Here is a 12,068-nt window from a genome sequence, read left to right as displayed (position 1 = left end):
GAATGCAGCTGTTTCTAATGCATAACCCCAAAACGATAACGGCAAATCAGTAAGAGACATCATAGATCGCACCATCTCTAATAAAGTACGATTACGACGTTCGGACACACCATTACGCTGTGGTGTTCCAGGCGGTGTCAACTGTGAAACAATTCCACATTGTCTTAAGTGAGCACCAAACTCGAAACTCAGATGTTCACCCCCACGATCAGACCATAGGAACTTGATCTTCTTGTTACGATGATTTTCAACTTCACTCTGAAATGGCTTGAACTTTTCAAATGTTTCAGACTTGTGCTTCATTAAGTAGACATAACCATATCTACTCAAATCGTCAGTGAAGGTGAGAAAATAACGATATCCGCCGCGTGCCTCTACGCTCATCGGACCACACACATCGGTATGTATGATTACCAACAAGTCACTTGCACGCTCCATTGTTCCGGAGAACGGAGTTTTAGTCATCTTGCCCATGAAGCATGGTTTGCACGTGTCAAGTGAATCAAAGTCAAGTGACTCCAAAAGTCCATCGGCATGGAGTTTCTTCATGCGCTTTACACCAATATGACCTAAGCGGCAGTGCCACAAAAATATGGCGCTATCATTGTTAACTCTAACTCTTTTGGTCTCAATGTTATGTATGTGTGTATCGCTATCAAGATTCAATATGAACAATCCTCTCACATTGGGTGCATGACCATAAAAGATGTTACTCATAGAAATAGAACAACCATTATTCTCTGACTTAAAAGAGTAACCGTCTCGCAATAAACAAGATCCAGATATAATGTTCATGCTCAACGCAGGCACTAAATAACAATGATTTAAGTTCATAACTAATCCCGATGGTAACTGAAGTGAAACTGTGCCGACGGCGATTGCATCAACCTTGGAACCATTTCCTACGCGCATCATCACTTCATCTTTCGCCAGCCTTCGTCTATTCCGCAGTTCCTGTTTCGAGTTGCAAATATGAGCAACAGAACCGATATCGAATACCCAGGCACTACTACGAGAGCCGGTTAAGTACACATCAATAACATGTATATCAAATATACCTGATTTTTCTTTGGCCGCCTTCTTATCTGCCAGATACTTGGGGCAATTGCGCTTCCAGTGACCCATACCCTTTCAATAGTAACACTCTGTTTCAGGCTTAGGTCCAGCTTTGGGTTTCTTCGTCGGATTGGCAACAGGCTTGCCGCTCTTCTTTGAATTACCCTTCTTGCCTTTGCCGTTTCTCTTGAAACTAGTGGTCTTATTCACCATCAACACTTGATGCTCTTTACGGAGTTCAGACTCTGCGACTTTCAGCATCGCAAACAACTCGCCGGGAGACTTGTTCATCCCTTGCATGTTGTAGTTCAACACAAAGCCTTTATAGCTTGGCGACAGTGATTGAAGGATTCTGTCAGTGATAGCCTCTTGCGGGAGTTCAATCCCCAGCTCAGCTAGACGGTTTGAGTACCCAGACATTTTGAGCACATGTTCACTGACAGACGAGTTCTCCTCCATCTTGCAAGCATAGAATTTATCGAAGGTCTCATACCTCTCGATCCGGGCGTTCTTCTGAAAGATAAACTTCAACTCCTGGAACATCTCAAATGCTCCATGACGCTCAAAGCGACGTTGAAGTCCCAGTTCTAAGACATACAAGACTGCACATTGAACTACTGAGTAGTCCTCCTTACGTGCTAACCAAGCGTTCTTAACATCCTGATCAGCCGTAGCGGGTGGTTCATCTCCTAGCGCAGCATTAAGGACATAATCCTTCTTCCCAGCTTGTAAGATTAGCATAAGATTACGAGCCCAGTCTACAAAGTTGTTTCCGTTATCTTTCAACTTAGCTTTCTCTAGGAACGTATTAAAATTCAGGATGACTGTCGCGTGAGCCATGATCTACAACACAAATATATTCGAAGTGGACTTAGACTATGTTCAAGATAATTAGAGTTTAACTTAATCAAATTATTCGCTAAACTCCCACTCAAAAAGTACATCTCTCTAGTCATTTGAGTGGTTCATGATCCACTGACACTAGCTCAAGTCCGATCATCACGTGAGTTGAGTATAGTTTCAGTGGTAAGCATCCCTATGCTAATCATATCATCTATATGATTCATGATCGACCTTTCGGTCTCATGTGTTCCGAGGCCATGTCTGCACATGCTAGGCTCGTCAAGCTTAACCCGAGTGTTCCGCGTGCGCAACTGTTTTGCACCCGTTGTATGTGAACGTTGAGTCTATCACACCCGATCATCACGTGGTGTTTCGAAACGACGAACTGTAGCAACGGTGCACAGTCGGGGAGAACACAATTTCGTCTTGAAATTTTAGTGAGAGATCACCTCATAATGCTACCGTCGTTCTAAGCAAAATAAGGTGCATAAAAGGATTAACATCACATGCAATTCATAAGTGACATGATATGGCCATCATCACGTGCTTCTTGATCTCCATCACCAAAGCACTGGCACGATCTTCTTGTCACCGGCGTCGCACCATGATCTCCATCAACGTGTCGCCATCGGGGTTGTCGTGCTACTCATGCTATTACTACTAAAGCTACATCCTAGCAAAATAGTAAACGCATCTGCATGCACAAACATTAGTATAAAGACAACCCTATGGCTCCTGCCGGTTGCCGTACCATCGACGTGCAAGTCGATATTATCTATTACAACATGATCATCTCATACATCCAATATATCACATCACATCGTTGGCCATATCACATCACAAGCATACCCTGCAAAAACAAGTTAGACGTCCTCTAATTTTGTTGTTGCATGTTTTACGTGGTGACCATGGGTATCTAGTAGGATCGCATCTTACTTACGCAAACACCACAACGGAGATATATGAGTTGCTATTTAACCTCATCCAAGGACCTCCTCGGTCAAATCCGATTCAACTAAAGTTGGAGAAACCGACACTTGCCAGTCATCTTTGAGCAACGGGGTTACTCGTAGCGATGAAACCAGTCTCTCGTAATCGTACGAGTAATGTCGGTCCAAGCCGCTTCAATCCAACAATACCGCGGAATCAAGAAAAGACTAAGGAGGGCAGCAAAACGCACATCACCGCCCACAAAAACTTTTGTGTTCTACTCGAGAAGACATCTACGCATGAACCTAGCTCATGATGCCACTGTTGGGGAACGTCGCAAGGGAAACAAAAATTTGCCTACGTGCACGAAGACCTATCATGGGGATGTCCATCTACGAGAGGGGATGTGTGATCTACGTACCCTTGTAGACCGTACATCAGAAGCGTTACTGAATGCGGTTGATGTAGTGGAACGTCCTCACGTCCCTCGATCCGCCCCGCGAACAATCCCGCGATCAGTCCCACGATCTAGTACCGAACGGACGGCACCTCCGCGTTCAGCACACGTACAGCTCGACGATGATCTCGGCCTTCTTGATCCAGCAAGAGAGACGGAGAGGTAGAAGAGTTCTCCGGCAGCGTGACGGCGCTCCGGAGGTTGGTGATGATCTCGTCTCAGCAGGGCTCCGCCCGAGCTCCGTAGAAACGCGATCTAGAGGAAAAACCGTGGAGGTATGTGGTCGGGCTGCCGTGGAAAAGTCGTCTCAAATGAGTCCTAAAACCTCCGTATATATAGGTGGGAGAGGGGGGACCTTGCCTTGGGGCTCAAGGAGCCCCAAGGGGGTCGGCCGAGCCAAAGGGGGGAAGGACTCCCCCCCAAACCGAGTCCTACTTGGTTTGGTGGGTGGAGTCCTTCTTTCCTTTCCCACCTCCTCCTTTTTTTTTCTTTTCTCTTTGATTTTTCTTCCAATGCGCATAGGGCCCTTTTGGGCTGTCCCACCAGCCCACTAAGGGTTGATGCGCCACCCTCAAGGCCTATGGGCTTCCCCGGGGTGGGTTGCCCCCCGGTGAACTCCCGGAACCCATTCGTCCTTCCCGATAACTCCGAAAACCTTCCAGTAATCAAATGAGGTCATCCTATATATCAATCTTCGTTTCCGGACCATTCCAGAAACCCTCGTGACGTCCGTGATCTCATCCGGGACTCCGAACAACATTCGGTAACCAACCATATAACTCAAATACGCATAAAACAACGTCGAACCTTAAGTGTGCAGACCCTGCGGGTTCGAGAACTATGTAGACATGACCCGAGAGACTCCTCGGTCAATATCCAATAGCGGGACCTGGATGCCCATATTGGATCCTACATATTCTACGAAGATCTTATCGTTTGAACCTCAGTGCGAAGGATTCATATAATCCCGTATGTCATTCCTTTTGTCCTTCGGTATGTTACTTGCCCGAGATTCGATCGTCAGTATCCGCATACCTATTTCAATCTCGTTTACCGGCAAGTCTCTTTACTCGTTCCGTAATACAAGATCCCATAACTTACACTAAGTCACATTGCTTGCAAGGCTTGTGTGTGATGTTGTATTACCGAGTGGGCCCCGAGATACCTCTCCGTCACACGGAGTGACAAATCCCAGTCTTGATCCATACTAACTCAACGAACACCTTCGGAGATACCTGTAGAGCATCTTTATAGTCACCCAATTACGTTGCGACGTTTCATACACACAAAGTATTCCTCCGGTGTTAGTGAGTTATATGATCTCATGGTCATAGGAACAAATACTTGACACGTAGAAAACAGTAGCAACAAAATGACACGATCAACATGCTACGTCTATTAGTTTGGGTCTAGTCCATCACGTGATTCTCCTAATGACGTGATCTAGTTATCAAGCAACAACACCTTGTTCATAATCAGAAGACACTGACTATCTTTGATCAACTGGCTAGCCAACTAGAGGCTTGCTAGGGACAGTGTTTTGTCTATTTATCCACACATGTAAATGAGTCTTCATTCAATACAATTATAGCATGGATAATAAACGATTATCTTGATACAGGAATTATAATAATAACTATATTTATTATTGCCTCTAGGGCATAATTCCAATAGATAGACTTCCGGAAACTGAACAAGGCAACCGGGAAAGACCATTATCCTTTGCCGTTTATCGACCAAATGCTAGAAAGGCTATCTAAACACACACACTTCTGCTTTCTAGACGGTTATTCAGGTTTCTTGCAAATACCTGTTGCACAATCTGATCAGGAGGAAACCACTTTCACCTGCCCCTTCGGTACATTTTCTTATAGACGTATGCCTTTTGGCTTATGCAATGCACCTGCCACCTTTCAAAGATGTATGATGGCTATATTCTCTGACTTTTGTGAAAAGATTGTTGAGGTTTTCATGGATGATTTCTCCGTTTACGGTTCTTCCTTTGACGATTGCCTCAGCAACCTTGACCGAGTCTTATAAAGATGCAAAGATACCAACCTCGTCTTGAACTGGGACAAATGCCACTTCATGGTTAATGAAGGCATCGTCTTAGGACACAAAATATCTAAGAAAGGCATTGAAGTTGATAAGGCTAAGGTTGATGCAATTGAGAAAATGCCTTGCCCCACATATATCAGAGGTTTACGAAGTTTCCTAGGTCATGCTGGTTTATATAGAAGGTTCATTAAAGACTTCTCTAAGATTTCTAGGCCTCTTACCAACCTCTTGCAGAAGGATGTTCCTTTTGTTTTTGATGAGGATTGTGAGGAAGCTTTCTAAATACTTAAGAAGGCCTTGATAACCGCACCTATTGTTCAACCACCTGATTGGAACTTGCCCTCTGAAATCATGTGCGATGCTAGTGATTATGCTGTTGGTGATGTTCTAGGACAAAGAGTTGACAAGAAGTTGAATGTCATTCACTACGCTAGTAAAACTCTAGACAGTGCCCAAAGAAACCATGCCACTACGGAGAAGGAGTTTTTAGCAGTCGTGTTTGCATGTGACAAGTTCAGATCTTATATAGTTGACTCCAAAGTAACTATTCACTCTGATCATGCTGCTATTAAGTACCTTATGGAGAAGAAGGACGCTAAGCCTAGGCTAATCAGATGGGTTCTCCTGCTACAGGAATTTGATTTGCACGTTGTTGACCGAAAGGGTGCTGATAACCCTGTAGAAGATAACTTTTCTAGGCTAGAGAATGTCCTTGATGACCCACGACCTATTGATGAGAGCTTTCCTGGTGATCAACTGAATGTCATCCGCACTTCACATAGTGCACCGTGGTATGCTGATTACGCAAACTATATCGTAGCCAAATACATACCACCCAGTTTCACCTACCAGCAAAAGAAAAAATTCTTCTTTGATTTGAGACACTACTTTTGAGATGATCCTCACCTTTATAAGGAAGGAGTATATGGTGTTATTAGACGTTCTGTGCCTCAACATGAACAGGGACAGATCCTGCAGAAGTGTCATTCCGAAGCCTACGAAGGACACCATGCTAGAGACAGAACTGCTCATAAGGTATTGCAATCAGGTTTCTATTGGCCCACTCTCTTCAAGGATGCCCGTAAGTTTGTCTTGTCTTGTGACGAATGCCAAAGAATAGGGAACATGAGTAAGCGTCAGGAAATGCCTATGAACTATTCACTTGTCATTGAACCATTTGATGTCTGGGGCTTTGATCATATGGGACCTTTCCCGAGTTCCAATGGGTATACTCACATCTTAGTTGCTATGGATTACGTCACTAAGTGGGTAGAAGCTATCCCCACTAGAAATGTTGATCACCACACCTCTATTAAGATGCTTAAAGAAGTCATTTTCCCAAGATTTGGAGTCCCTAGATATCTGATGACTGATGGCGGTTCACACTTCATTCATGGTGTTTTCCGCAAGATGCTCGCTAAGTATGATGTCAACCATAGAGTTGCATCTCCTTATCATCCTTAGTCTGGTGGTCAAGTGGAGTTGAGTAATAGGGAGATCAAATTGATCTTACAAAAGACCGTCAATAGATCTCGAAAGAATTGGTCTAGCAAACTTGATGATGCACTATGGGCTTATAGGACTGCTTATAAGAATCCCATGGGTATGTCGCCGTATAAAATGGTTTACGATAAGGCCTGTCATTTACCTCTTGAGCTGGAACACAAAGCTTATTGGGCAATCAAAGAGCTCAACTTCGATTTCAAACTTGCCGGTGAGAAGTGGTTGTTTGATATCAGCTCATTAGATGAATGGAGGGCCCAGGCATATGAGAATGCCAAATTGTTCAAGGAAAAGGTTAAGAGATGGCACGATAAAAGAATACAGAAACGAGAGTTCAATGTAGGTGATTATGTCCTGCTATACAATTCTCGCTTAAGATTCTTCGTAGGCAAGCTTATCTCTAAATGAGAAGGTCCCTACGTTGTCGAGGAAGTATATCATTCCGGTGCCATCAAAATCAATAACACGGAAGGTAATTTTCCTAGAGTGGTAAATGGGCAAAGAATCAAGCAGTATATCTCTGGTACTCCCATAAATGTTGAGACCAATATCATCAATATCATAACTCCAGAGGAGTACATAAGGGATGTTTATCGGCCTGTTTCAGACCCTGAAAACGAAGAGGTATGTGTTTCGGTAAGTAATTGGACTCCGAAACTTTTCCAATAGGAAATTTTCTCTGTTTTGGAATTTATGGAAAATTAGAAAAATAAAAAGCAGTCGGAGAGCGCACGAGGCGGCCACAAGCTTGGTTGCCGCGGCCTCCCCCCTGGTCGCGGCAACAGGGCTTGTGGGCACCTCGTGGGCCTCCTGGACTCCGTTTTCTTGCGGAGCACTCCTTCTGGTCCAGAAAAAATCATTACATATACGCCCGAGGGTTTTGATCTCCGTATCGCGCAGTTTTCCTCTGTTTTTGTTTCGAGCCTATTGTCTGCCGCAGATTTAGAGCAAAGACGTCTCAGGAATCTGTTGGGGAGAATAATCTCCCTCGAGTTCATGAAGAAGTAGATGATGATCTGAAAAGAGTAGAAGTCATGGAAGCCAAGGACAAAGCTAAGGAGAAAACCCAAGCTAAGGAGGAAGTTCAACCTATGTTCAACATTAAAGATGTTGAAGGAGTGGATTTTCTCCAACCCTTCCTCCACGTGTTGTCTCCATCCTTGATTGAACTCTTGAGGTTTTGTGAAACAACTCGTGCTCGCAATATTTCCCTTTCTCGTGAAGTTGTTTTGCTGGAAAACCATATCGCAGATCTCCAAGGTATAAATCAAAGATTGATAGCTCTCTTAGAATCAAAGGCAAAGACTCCACCACCTTCACCACCAAAGGAAGACAACTCAGCAAAGGTATGGGCAACTACCTTGGCTTATGCCAAGCTTGGGGGAGTTGCCCTGGTATCGTATCACCTTTATATCTTTTGCTTTTACCTTTGTTTTAGTTCTTTCCTTTTCATTTTTTATTTCTTCTCTTAGTGGAATAAGTCTTTAGTGTTTAGTTTGAGTCTTTTGCCTTGTGTCTCCCCTGATGTATTCGAGCTTGCGAGATATATAATAAAGCGTATCTTAGTCAAGGGCTTTGTTTTGTGTCGTGATCAAAAGTATGAAAAGAACGATAGCATGAAAGATCATGAGATGATCTTATGGAAAGTGATAGCTTCATATATAACAAGTATGATGATTGAAACTTGTTGAGAATAGACCAACATAGACCTCAGTCATTGTTGCAATTAATAAGAAGTAACAAGGAAAGAGAGGTTCACATGTAAATATATCATCTTAGACACTTTCTATAATTGTGAGCACTCACCAAACTATTACATGCTTAGAAGTAGATGTTGGACAAGGAAGACAACATAATGAATTGTGTTTGCTTAGTTCCAAACAATGTTATATGATTAGAGATCACTTAGCATGTGACGATTGCTTCCACCTCATATTAGCCAAAACTCCCGCACCAAGTAGAGATACTACTTGTGCATCCATAAACTTTCAACCCAGTTTTGCCATGAGTGTCCACCATACCTACCTATGGATTGAATAAGATCCCTCAAGTAAGTTGTCATCGGTGCAAGCAATAAAAATTGCTCTCTAATATGTATGATCTATTAGTATGTGGAAAATAAGCTTTGTACGAACCTGTGATGAGGAAGACATAAAAGCGACAGACTGCATAATAAAGTTCTTTATCAGAGGAGGCAATATAAAGTGACGCTCCTCTCCACTAAGAGGACACACATCCAAACCTTAAAAGCGCATGACAAGCTTTGCTTCCCTCTACAAAGGGCCTATCTTGTACCTTTACTTTTGTCCTTGTGAAAGTCTTGGTGATCAACACCAATTCCCTATTCCGTCTTCATCTTGGTGAACGTCATATGCTTGGTAAGGATCTATATTCATATATCAACTTGGAGATGAGTACTTATGCTTTATTATTGTTGACTTTACCCTTGAGGTAAATGGTTGGGAGGCAAAATTATAAGCCTCTATCTTTCTCTGTGTCCAACTGAAACTTTGATACCATGAGTACCCCATGAGTTGTAACAATTGTGGAAAACAAAAGAGATGATTGAGTATGTGGATTTTCTTCACAAGCTCTTATTTGACTCTTTCTGATGATACGATAAATTGCAGTTGCTTCAATGACTATGGACTGTTCTTGGCTACTTCTCGGTAAGGTTTTTATTTCATGCTTTGCTTTGTGAAGGAATTGTTACTTTCCCATAAGAATCTCTATGATGTATTGATGTTCTATGTGTGATCATGATGCCCTCATGTCCGTATTATGTTTTATCGACACCCTCATCCCTAAACATGTGGACATGTTTATGGATCTTGGTTTTCGCTTGAGGACAAGCGATGTCTAAGCTTGGGGGAGTTGATACGTCCATTTTGCGTCATGCTTTCATGTTGATATTTATCGCTTTATGGACTGTTATTATACTTTATGGTACCATACTTATGCCTTTTCTCTCTTATTTTGCAAGGTTTATTTGAAGAGGGAGAATACCGGCAGCTGGAATTCTGGTCTGGAAAAGGAGCAAGTCTGAGTCCTCTATTCTGCGCAACTCCAAATGCCCTGAAAATCAACGTGAAATTTTTTGGGATATATAAAAAATACTGGGCGAAAGAAGTGTCAAAGGGGAGCTTCCAGGGGCCCACAAGCCTGGTTGCTACGGCCTACCCCCTGGCCGCGACAATAGGGCTTGTGGGCACCCTGGTGGCCCTCTCGCCCCCCTCTTTTGCTATATGAAGGGTTTCGTCCGAGAAAAAAATCAGGGTGGAGCTTTTTCGTGGATTCTCCGCCGCCACGAGGCGGAACTTGAGCAGGACCAATCTAGAGCTCCGGCAGGACGATCCCGCCGGGGAAACTTCCCTCCCGGAGGGGGAAATCGTCGCCCTCGTCATGACCAACACTCCTCGCGTCGGAGGGGAGTCATCTCCGTCAACATATTCATCAGCACCATCTCCTCTCCAAACCCTAGTTCATCTCTTGTAACCAATCTCCATCTCGCAACTCCGATTAGTACTTGTAAGGTTGCTAGTAGTGTTGATTACTCTTTGTAGTTGATGCTAGTTGGATTACTTGGTGGAAGAGTTTATGTTCAGATCCTTGATGCTACTCATTACACCTCTGATCATGATTATGATTATGCTTTGTGAGTAGTTACTTTTGTTCCTGTGGACATGGGATAAGTCATGTTGATAATAGTCATGTGAATTTGGTATTCGTTCGGTATTTTGATATGCTGTATGTTGTCTTTTCCTCTAGTGGTGTTATGTGAATGTCGACTACATAACACTTCACCATCTTTGGGCCTAGAGGAAGGCATTGTGTAGTAGTAAGTAGATGATGGGTTGCTAGAGTGACAGAAGCTTAAACCCCAGTCTATGCGTTGCTTCGTAAGGGGCTGATTTGGATCCACTAGTTTAATGTTATGGTTAGACATTGTCTTAATTCTTCTTTCGTAGTTGCGGATGCTTGCGAGGGGGGTTAATCATAAGTGGGATGCTTGTCCAAGTAAGGGCAGTACCCAAGCGCCGGTCCACCCACATGTCAAACTATCAAAGTAACGAACGCGAATCATATGAACATGATGAAACTAGCATGACAGAAATTCCCGTGTGTCCTCGGGAGCGTTTTTGCTCTTATAAGACTTTGTTCAGGCTTGTCCTTTGCTACAAAAGGGTTTGGGCCACTTTGCTGCACCGTTGCTACTACTTGTTACTTGTTACTTTTCGCTTGCTACGTTTCACCTCACTATACCATCACTTGTGACCACTACTTTCAGTGCTTGCAGTTATTACCTTGCTGAAAACCGTTTATCAGAGCCTTCTTCTCCTCGTTGGGTTCGACACTCTTACTTATCGAAAGGACTACGATTGATCCCCTATACTTGTGGGCATCAGGGGGCAACATGGCCGGCGACGAGATCCGCCCGAGGGGAAGGAGCATGCGCGACCTCGACGGTGACGGGGGACAGCATGGGGTCCTCCATGACGGCGAGGAACAGCCGGGGAGGAGGAACCGGAGCTTGTGGAGGGGGGGCAATGGTGGCGGAGGGTGCGGGGAGCGGGAAAGGGCGCGCGGAAATGTCCGTCCCGTCAAATCTCGCGCCGGATAAGGGTTCATCTCGGGTCGACCTCCCAGCCCATGAAGATAGAGGTTGGGGGAGTAGGTTTGCCGCGCCCCGCAAAAAAATTTACGGACCGGGACGGGATGCGGGGTCTGATCGTGCGAATTTTCCGGCTCCGACCCACAATTTGGCGGTTATTTGATGGCCGGGGCGGGATGGCGGGGTCTGCTAAAGTTGCTCTTATAAATGGTATAACGCTCACTCCAACACGCAATCAAGCATGAGAATGGACCCATCACCACATTCAACCATGCATGCAGAAATGTTTACATTTATTATTCTATTATATGAAATAAATATCGTTACACAATCATAGATGATCAAATATAATAAGTCATATGTATTTTTAATTTTGGTTGTCATGACATCAACCCAAAATTTTATCAATCAATTATCGTAGCAATGCGTCGATTATACTCGAGTAAAGCATAAAAAATGGGATTTGATGAAGAAATCCACATGGGAAATGGGCCGCATTGCTAGGGCACATGGGCGTGCGCATGACCAAGCCATGTGCATGTTTAGCCACGTTGTCCAGCTTTGTAGGCCCTAAAAAACAATGAAATTCACAACGAAATTTTGATGAAA

The sequence above is a fragment of the Hordeum vulgare genome, chromosome 5H (assembly GCF_904849725.1).
Source record: "Hordeum vulgare subsp. vulgare chromosome 5H, MorexV3_pseudomolecules_assembly, whole genome shotgun sequence".
NCBI lineage: Eukaryota > Viridiplantae > Streptophyta > Magnoliopsida > Poales > Poaceae > Hordeum > Hordeum vulgare.
Note: the sequence above shows the minus strand (reverse complement) of the source record.